The following is a 9,990-nucleotide window of genomic DNA, read 5'->3' on the forward strand; positions in this document are numbered from 1 at the left end:
GTGGTTTATTGGAGATAGGAGTCTCACGGTCTCTCCTGCCCGGGCTGGCTTTGAACGGCGATCCTCAGATCTCAGCCTCCTGAGTAGCTAGGATTACAGGCGTGAGCCACCAGCGCCCGGCGGGCCTGAGATTTTATATAAAGATGTTTTTAAGCTGGGGAAATAGCACAGTGGTACGGAACTTGCCTAGCATGACCATGATCCTGGGTTCCACTCCTCTTCAGAAGTTTCTAATGGATGGGGATAAAACCATTACAAATAAGAAAAGGGCTCAGTACCTATGCTGGGAGTAGGGGGGATGTGGTTTGGGAAGATCTGGGACTGTATCATCTCAGCTGAGGACTTGCCTAAACTTTACAATTGTCTAGGATTTAGAGAGAGTTTGTGAGGCCAGGCACTGATGGTTGATGCCTATAATCCTAGCTACTCAGGAGGCTGAGATCTGAGGATCATGGTTTGAAGCCAGCTCAGGAAGGAAAGTCCATGAGACTCCTTATCTCCAATTAACCACCAGAAAACTGGAAGTGGCACTATGGCTAGTGACAAATTAGCCACCTATTCTCTGATCACATTCCTAGATTGCCAGTGCATATCTCTTTGTTGCCTATCTTTAAATTGTATGTGCCATTGGAATCAACGCCATTTGTGTACTTGGACTGTAGATCCACACTGGATCTCCATCTGGTTGGATGGATGGTCCCTCTGTCACCTCATCCAGTCCCGTTCTTCATGTTGTCCACAGCCTCCTGAAGAGAATCTCAGGGTTAGATGGTACTTGAAGATAATGTCGCCCAACCAGTCTCTACAACCACACTTGTCTGCCATAGCAAGTGTACTTTCCAGACCCTGCCCCTTCCTCCCGGGGTGAGAGGAAGTCCTGCCCACTCTTGCCCTTCGTCCTTGATCTCCATGATGTCATCTCCATGATGACAGTCATGACTAGAGGGGACAGAAGATGGCTTTCTCTTGTAAGCTATTGTCCCAAAATGAAAACAAGCAAAGAAAAAAAAGTGACACATAAGGTTTGAAATTCATCCTCCAGTTGCCTGGCTGCTCTGAACCCCCAGCCGCCCACTCTACCCACAATGCACCCCACTGTAACCAGAGAAGGGCGGATGCATGCAAATAGTGTTTTTCTAAATGATGTCAGTGCTGCAGCTCCAAGTCTGTATTTGCAGAAATTTCTGCGAGCTCGCTGGAATTAAACGTTGGGCCAACTCCAGCCATCCTCCCCCAGATCTGTTCAGCTCAGCTCCCAGGCGCAGCCATGTCTGGGCCTCTGGGCTGTTCCTCCCCTCCCAGACTCCCACTGTCCCAGCTGCCTCTTCCCTTCCCTTGTGAGCCCCGCTGGATGCTGGGTAGAGTTTCCTTCTGCACATCTGTCTATGCATGGGGATCGCTCAGAGGGTGGGCTAGCTCTTCCCACTCCATGCTTCTGCCTGCCCTCATCGAATGTTGCTCTTTAGGACTGGGGTGTGTCTCAAGGAGACAGTGTTTGGCCATGTACAAGGTCCTAGGTTCCATCCCCAGTACTGCAATTTTAAAAAGGGGTGGATGGGGTGAGACAGTGTCCTTCAGAAACAATGTATCCATTTGTTTATATTTTCATAGGAAGTTGTGTCAGTGCATTTTTCCCAGGCGTATTTACATTTGAGGACTTATTCCTAACTATGGTCCCCTACTGAGGGGCTTCCCAAGCTTCATGGAAGAAGTGAGGGTGGTAGAATGAGCAGAGGGCAGAGCCTTCCTCCTCAGGCCTCCCATTTCCTCATATGTAAACTGGGAGATGGGGGGGGGGAGTGATCCTCAGAGTTAGTATCTACAGGGGGAAAACTTGGTTGGTGTTAGTACCTTTAGGGACCCTCTGCACCCTTCCCTGCGCTCCCATCATAGCACATTGGATTCATCAGTCCTCTCTCTCTCTCTCCCTCTCTCACTCAGGAGATTTACTGTAAAAAATTGGGTTAGGGATGGTAGGATGCTTTGCTCAACCTATCAATTTCAGTGTTAACAATCTCAGACAAAATACCCTCACTGCAATACCCACAGTAATGTTTGACCATATATCTGGGCACCCAATGGCCCAGTCAAGTTGACATAAAATTAACCATCATATTCTAGGTGATAGTTGCCCAAAAGGGTTGGCCCTGGGTGCCAATTAGAGAGCTTCTCAAATGACCTGCCATCCTTGACATCTGATTGCACTTTATCCCTGTCCCGCTCCCCCATGGTTGCTTTCCATTGCTCTTCACAACTTTTTTGGAGGGAGAGAGAGGGGTACTAGGGATTGAATTAAGGCTGCATGCTTTCTAGACAGGTGTTCTATCATTTGAGCCACACCTCGAGACCCCCTTTCATTTAGTACCAGTCCTAGGGCTTGAACTCAGGGCCTGGACTTTCCTGCCAGGACTGGCTTCAAACTACAATCCTCAGGTCTCAGCCTCCTAAGTAGCTAGGATTATGTGTGCGAACCAGCTGCATTGTTTGTTGTTGTTGTTGTCGTCAGTTGTGGGGCTTGAACTCAGGACCTGGCACTGTCCCTGAGCCTCTGTGCTCAAGGCTGGCATTCTACCACTTGAGACATAGTGCCACCTCCAGTTTTTGAGTGGTATTTGGAGATAAGTCTCACGGGGATTTTTTCTGGCTTTGAACTGCAATCCTCAGATCTCAACCTCTTGAGTACTAGGTTTACAGGCGTGAGCCACTGGCATCCGGCTTGCACTGGTCTTTTTTTTTTTTAAATTTTATTGTAAGGATGCTGTACAGAGGGGTTACAGTTACATGAGTAAGGCAATGAGTACATTTCTTGTTGAGCATTGTTACCCACCCCCCCCCTCCGCCAATCGCATTGGTCATTTTCTGAAGTGAGGTTTTGCTTTATGCCCAGGATGGCTTGTGCTGCTGTCCTCCTAGTAGTGCTTCCCTTTCTGTGTCCCTGAGGATGACAGGCATGTGTCATTGCATCGAGACATTAGTTTAGATGGGGGGGAGGGTCCTCACAACTTTATGTCCCAGCTAGCTTGATCTGTGATCCCTCCCATTTCTACCTCCAAGTAGCAAGGATTACAGGCTTGAACCACTATACCCAGCTCTTTTTTATTTTGAACATTAAGAAAAAAGTTAAGGCAGTTTCAAGAGAATATTAATCATGCAATTTACAGATACAATATTATAGTATAGTGAAACAAAACCACAAATTCATTTTTTAAAAAGCCAACAACAGTGAAACCACTTCTCAGAGTACAACAGTTCTCTTCATGGTTTTACTTTCTGTGGTTTATTACCCACAACCAACCACAATCTAAAAATAGGAATGGCAAATTCCAGAAATAAACAGGTTATAGGATTTTAATAGCTAAGTATTTGTGATAAGATCTTGGGCTTTCCTGTCCTAGCCTGCCTGAGACATACATCGTCTATTTGTGTATCCATGATGTATATGCTGCTTGCTCAAGGAGTCTGAGACCATATCCACATAATTTTGTGTATGTATATATAGATATATAGATATAGATGTAATTGTTGTATTATAGGACTGGTCATCATTGTTAATATCTGATCATACCTAGTTTTTCAATGAAGCTTTTTCATAGGACATAAGTAAAAGGGAAGACTAAACTGTACTGTGTTGGGTTCTACAGTGTCAGGCACACAAAACTGAATCTAAAGATAAAAACAAATCCACCATAAACTAAGTGTTGTGCAAAGGAAAAGGCCACCTTGATCTTTGGTGCAGCCATCTGAATCATAGGTGACAGTGTCAAACTGAGCTTGCTCAGTATTTCGCCTGCTTGTTCCTTTGTTTGCTCCATAATGCATCTAGCCAAGCAAGCAAATATATTATGTACCTACTGTGTGCAAATAGAGAGCTCAATTTGGGGCAATAGAACAATAGATAAGACAGTCTTTTCCTGGAAGATCGTGGCAGGGGAGCAGATTGCAAATTCTTGCTTGGCTTCAGATGATGTTTTAATTCTTTCCTTCTTTCCTTCCTTCTTTTCTTTCTCTCTCCTTCCTTCCTTCCTTCCTTTCTTTCTTCTTTATAGTCCCAAGGCTTGAATGCAGTCCCTGAGCTTTTTTTTTTTTCTCAAGGCTAGCGCTCTACCACTTGTGTCACAGCTCCAGTTATGGCTTTTTGTTTGTTTGTTTGTTTTTGTTTCTTTTGTGCTAAGTGGAAATGGAGATAAAGAGTCTCGTGGACTCTCCTGTTGGGACTGGTTTCAAACTGTAATCCTTAGATCTCAGCCTCAAGTAACTGGGATTATAGGCGTGAGCCACTGGTGCCCAGCACAGATGGCATTGTAGGTTCATTTCTAGGAAACCTCTGGTCCTCCCCAACAGTTCTCAATCTTAGACTAGTCTAGGAATTTTCTGTGCCCTCCCCTAGCTCTGTGCCCCATCACTACACCACCCCACACCTCCTGCAATGGTGTCTGTGCAGGTCTGAAACTGCCTCCCAGTAGGCCAGCCAAAAAATAAGGAATGCATCATGACCCTAGCAAAGGGTGGTTCTTTCTTTCTTCTTCTTTTTTTTTTTGTCGGTTGTGGGGCTTGAACTCTGGGCTTGGATGCTATCCTTCAGCTCTTTAGCTCAAGGCTAGCTCTCTACCACTTCCCGTTTTCTGGTGGTTTATTGGAGATGAGTCTCACAGAGTTTCCTGCCTGGGCTGGCTTTGAGCCACGATCCTCAGATCTCAGCCTCCTGAGTAGCTAGGATTATAGGTGTGAGCCACCAGCGCCTGGTTTACAGGGGGTTCTTAAATGTCCATGGCAAGAGTAGATGATTAGGACAAATCAAACATCTGACTGATGTCCAGTAATGATGGTTAGTGCATCAGGCAGGAGGAGTGAGGTAGGGGGATAAACAAAATTCCCTACTGGTCCAGGCATGGTAATGCACAGCTATAATCCCAGCTGTGCTATATGCATAGATAGGAGGATGGAAGTCAGAGACTGGCCCAGGGCAAAAGCACAATGCCTGACCTAAAACATGAATGGAGGGGCTGGGAAGGTTGCTCAGTGGTAGAGCACTTGCCTTGCATGCATGAGGCCCTGGGTTCCATTCCTCAGCACCACATAAGCAAAAAGAAAAAAACCGGAAGTGGCACTGTAGCTCAAGTGGTAGAGTTCTAGCCTTGAGCTGAAGAGCTGAGGGACAGCACCCAGGCCCAGAGTTCAGGCCCCACAACCGGACCAAAAAAAAAAAAACAAACATGCATGGAAATGTAACAGTGCAATCCCCTCCTAAGTAAGTAATAGAAGCTAATAAAAATAACTAAAGCTTTTCTCTTTCTTTCTTTCTTTCTTTTCTTTCTTCCTTTCTTTTCTTTTTGGTTGGTTGTGGGGCTTGAATGCTGGGCCTGGGTGCTGTCCCTCAGCTCTTCAGCTCAAGGCTAGCGCTCTACCACTTGAGCCACAGCGCCACTTCCAGTTTTCTAGTGGTTAATTGGAGATAAAAGTTTCATGGGCTTTCCTGCCCTGGCTGAGTAGCTAGGATTACAGGTGTGAGCCACTATTGCTCAGCTTAACTAAAGCTTTTTAAAAAGGGCTGGAGGCAATGTTCAAGTGATAGAGCCCTTGAGTTCAAAAATACCACCAAAACTAAATAAATCAAGCCTGTGTTTTGTTTTTTTTTTTTTAGTTTTAGTCTTTCTCACTTTGGGATAACATGAGCCTTATACACTGACAAGCTGCGAGACAATGCAGACCCACCCTGTACACCTCTTACCTCTGCTTTTTGAAACTGTTGACAGAAAAGCCAAGAGAGGGGCTCATACCTGTAATCCCAGCTACTCAGGAGGCTGACCTCTGCAGTTCATGGTTCAAAGCCAGCCAGGGCAGGAAAGTCTGTATGACTCTTATCTTCAGTCAAGTACCAGAAAGCCAGAAGTGGAGCTGTGGCTCAAGTGGTAGAGCACTTCCTGAGCACAAAAGCTAAAGAACAGCACCTAAGCCCCTGAGTTCAATCCTGCACAAAAAGAAAAGAAAAAACAAGCAAAACAAAACAAAGCCCTCAACCTGTGGACAGAGAACAAAACCAGCCCAGAAGGGAATGCCCCAAGACAGCACACACCATCTCATCAGGCCTCTGAGCTGACAAGAGAAAGGAAGATGATGCTCCACTGTCTGGGTCAGCTTGGGCTGCTGTAACAGAACACCTCAGCCAGGTGGCTTATCAACAACGACGTTTATTTCTCACAACTCTGGAGAATGGAAGCCCAAGATCCAGGCTCTGCAGCATTGCGCTGTCTGGCGAGGGTCAGCTTCCTGCATGTAGTCTCCATCTTCTCACTGTGTCCTCATGTACTGGGAAGGGCAGGATGATTTCTGGGAGCCTCTTTTTCTTTTTTTTTTCTTTCTTTTTTTTTTTTTGCTGGTCCTGAGGCTTGAACTTGGCCTAGGCACTGTCCTTGAGCTTTTTTTGCCCAGAGGGAATGCTCTACCACTTGAACCACAGCTCCACTTCCAGATTTTTAGTGGTTAATTGGAGATAAGAGTCTCATGAAGCCTAGAGCCATTCAAAGCCAGCTCGGGCAGGAAAGTCCCAGTGAGACTCTTATCTCCAATGAACCACTCGACCATCAGAGCTGTGACTCAAAGTGGTACAGCACTAGCCTTGAGAAAAATGTTCAGAGACAGCACCCAGGCCCTGAATTCAAGCCCCATGACTGACAACAACAGAAAAAGAGCCTCATGGACTTTCCTGCCTAGGCTGGCTTTGATCCTCAGACCTCAGATCTCAGCCTCCTGAATAGCTAAGATTATAGGCATGAGCCTTATGAGGGCATTAATCTTTTCTTCTTATCTCTCTCTCTTTCTTTCCTTCTTTCTTTCTCTTTCTTTCTTTCTTTCTTTCTTTCTTTCTTTCTTTCTTTCTTTCTTTCTTTCTTTCTTTCTTTCTTTCGCCAGTCCTAGGGCTTGAACTCAGGGCCTGAGCACTGTTGCTGAGCTACTTTTGCCAAGGGCTAGCACTCTACCACTTGAACCACAACACCACTTCCAGCTTTTTGTGCTTATGTACTATTGAGGAATGGAACCCAGGGCTTCATGCATGCTAGTCAAGCATTCTGCCACTGAGCCACACACACTCCCAGCCCTAGAGCATTAATCTTGCTCCTGAAGGGTTTCACCCTCTTGACCTAATTGCCTTCCAAAGGCCATCACATGGGGACTTAGCTTTCAACATCTGGGCTATGGCCGCCAGCTCCTGCTGTTCACACTCACTCACTGCAGTAAGCTGTTGAGAAACAACCCACAAACCGCCAGCCTGAGGGATGTTGGGATAGATCTTCTCCAGGAGGCAGGAGCTCCGGTGGACAGTCAGGAGCTCCCCAGCCTGAACCCTCACAGCCACCCCTCACCTACGTCCATCTGGGGTCTCTTCTTTGAGACAGAGTTTCACCATGTAGCCCGGGCTGGCCTCAAACTAGGGATTCAGCCTCAGCCTCTCCCAGTGCTGGAATTACAGGCATGAGCCACCAGGTCCAGCTGTGGTCATTTTCCCTTGCCACAGTTCCAGGGCTGACAGAGGGTCTTGTCCATAGGAAAGGAGACTATTGTTATTTGATAGTAGGAAGGAGAATGCACGAAGCAGGGGCTATAAGTTGCTAAAGAGGCTGCAGTGCCGAGTCTTCCACCCCTTACAGAGGGGTGGGTGTCTGTGGATGCCCTCATTTGTAGACACAAGCAAAGGTCGGGTTCTAGTAGGAGGCAGAATGTGGTCAAGCCAAACGGTCACCAGAGTCCATCAAGCTGTCTCCAAATGTGTGTGGCGATCTGGTGACGGGGATGGATAGCAGGCAGTAGATTGCTAAGCAGTTGTAACCAAATCTGACCCTGGAAACCAAGGGCTTTTGTCCAGATGCTCAGAAGTAACCTGAGGCCCTTGTCCCACTTAGCTGTTGGCGGGGTGGGGGGGTGGGGGTGTCATGTGGTGGGCCGGGGAGGAAGACCCTTAGATATTTGAAGGCTAAGCCTCTGCCACCTAAACCCTCTTAGCCCTGCCCTCCAGCCACAAGGCAGGCCCCGGGCTCCAGCAGGAGACAAGCTGGGCCCAGCACAAGGACTCTGAGAGGCCCTGTCAGCCCCGCCCTCCTCCCCGTGCTGGAAATGGGATCTGTTGGTTCACAGCGTGTGCTTTCTATTGACAACCTGCCTGACACATTGCTGGGCATCGGTTCCTGCTCCCTTATCCTTTCCACTTAGATGAACTGGGTCCAGGTGTTTCTGTGAGGACTGGCCAGTTGGTTCTTGCTTCATAAAATCTGTGCTAAGTCTGCTGCTCTGTGCCCGGGAGGAGCTTTGTAGGTCCTGTAGAGGCTCAAGCCTGAACTGGTTTTCCCAAGGGAGAAGGAGAGCTCTTGTTCCCAGGGATGGAGAATGGCAGGACCCGCAGGGCAGGTTCTGTGCTCCAACAGCACCCATGGGCTGAGACTGGTGGAGCCCTGGAGGTGCTTCTTTTTCTTCTCATAGCACCCTCTCTACTGGCTATTTCCCCACCTTCTTCCTCCCTATGTACACACACGCACACACACGCGCGCGCGCGCGCACACACACACACACACATACACACACACACACACACACACTTCCAGATCAGGCCTTTAGCTGTGGGAAAAAATTGGGTAGACAACATAAATTTATAATCCTAAACTTGAAAGTATCAATATAAATCCATAATGTATTTACATTTAAAACAATCTTTCTGAAGCTGAGCACCAGTGGTTCATGGCTGTAACCCTAGCTACTCAAAAGGTTGAGATCTGAGGATCAAATTTGAAGCCAACTCAAGCAGGAAAGTCTATGAGAATCTTTTTTTTTTTTTTTTTGGTCGGCCGTGGGGCTTGAACTCTGGGCCTGGGCGCTGTCCCTCAGCTCTTCAGCTCAAGGTGAGCGCTCTACCACTTGAGCTACAACGCCTACAGCGCCACTTCCGGTTTTCTGGTTGTTTATTGGAGATAGGAGTCTCACGGTCTTTCCTGCCCGGGCTGGCTTTGAACCGCGATCCTCAGATCTCAGCCTCCTGAGTAGCTAGGATTACAGGCATGAGCCACCAGCACCCGGCTTGATGAGGATTTCTTTATCGAAGACTCATACTGAATATGTATGAGAAAGGAGAAAATCACATTTTATAGTATCTTTCAGGTAGAATTTAAGCCTGACCATCAATGGTGTAGATCATCCAAGTGTTGATATCTCATGCCTTTAATTCTAGCTACTAAGAAGCCTGAGATCTGAGCATCCTGATTCAAAGAAATCTCAACAGAAAAGTCTAGGGGACTATCTCTAATGAATCATAAAAAAAAAAAAAACAGGAAGTATAAGTGTAGCTCGTGACAGACCACCCACCACCTTTGGGTCCAAATGCCAAGCAAGAATGAGGGGTCCTGAGTTCAAGCCCCAATACACACACACACACACAGCCCTACCTTTGTGGGAGACAGAGATCAGGAGGACTGAGATTCAGAGGCCAGCCAGGGCAAAAAGTTAGCAAGAAAGCCAGCTTGGGACTGGAAATGTGGCTTAGTGGTAGAGTGCTTGCCTGGCATGCATGAAACCCTGGGTTCTATTCCTCAGTATCTCATAAACAGAAAAGGCCAGAATTGGCTTTGTGGCTCAGGTGGTAGAGTGCTAGCCTTGAGTACCTAGAGGCTCAGTAACAGTGCCCAGGCCCTGAGTTCAAGCCTCAGGACTGGCAAAAAAAGAAAAGAAAAGAAAAGAAAGCCAGCATGTTTGCCATTCTAACCAACAAAGCAGCGTGGTGACAGACACTTGTGATTCCAGCCATGCAGGAAGACAGAGATACAAGGATCCTGAGCTGAGACTGGCCCCAGCAAAAACTCAAGACCTTACCTGAAAAATAAAGCCACAAGGGCTGGGGACATGGCTCAAGTGGTAGATCACCTGTCTAGTAAGCACAAGGTTTTAGGTTCAAATTATTTTACCATAAAAAGTCCAATTTCTGGGCTGGGAAGGTGGCTCAGTGGTAGA

The 9,990-nt window shown here is 47.1% G+C and overlaps 1 protein-coding gene across 1 annotated transcript in view; it reads right to left on the reverse strand.

Annotated features, from left to right (window-relative positions):
• Slc45a3 (solute carrier family 45, member 3) overlaps nt 1–9,990 on the reverse strand; it is a 37,502-nt gene that overhangs the window by 4,355 nt on the left and 23,157 nt on the right. The gene's annotated exons all lie outside the window — the stretch shown is intronic.

Source organism: Dipodomys ordii, unplaced genomic scaffold (genome assembly GCF_000151885.1).
Source record: "Dipodomys ordii isolate 6190 unplaced genomic scaffold, Dord_2.0 Scaffold35, whole genome shotgun sequence".
Lineage (NCBI taxonomy): Eukaryota > Metazoa > Chordata > Mammalia > Rodentia > Heteromyidae > Dipodomys > Dipodomys ordii.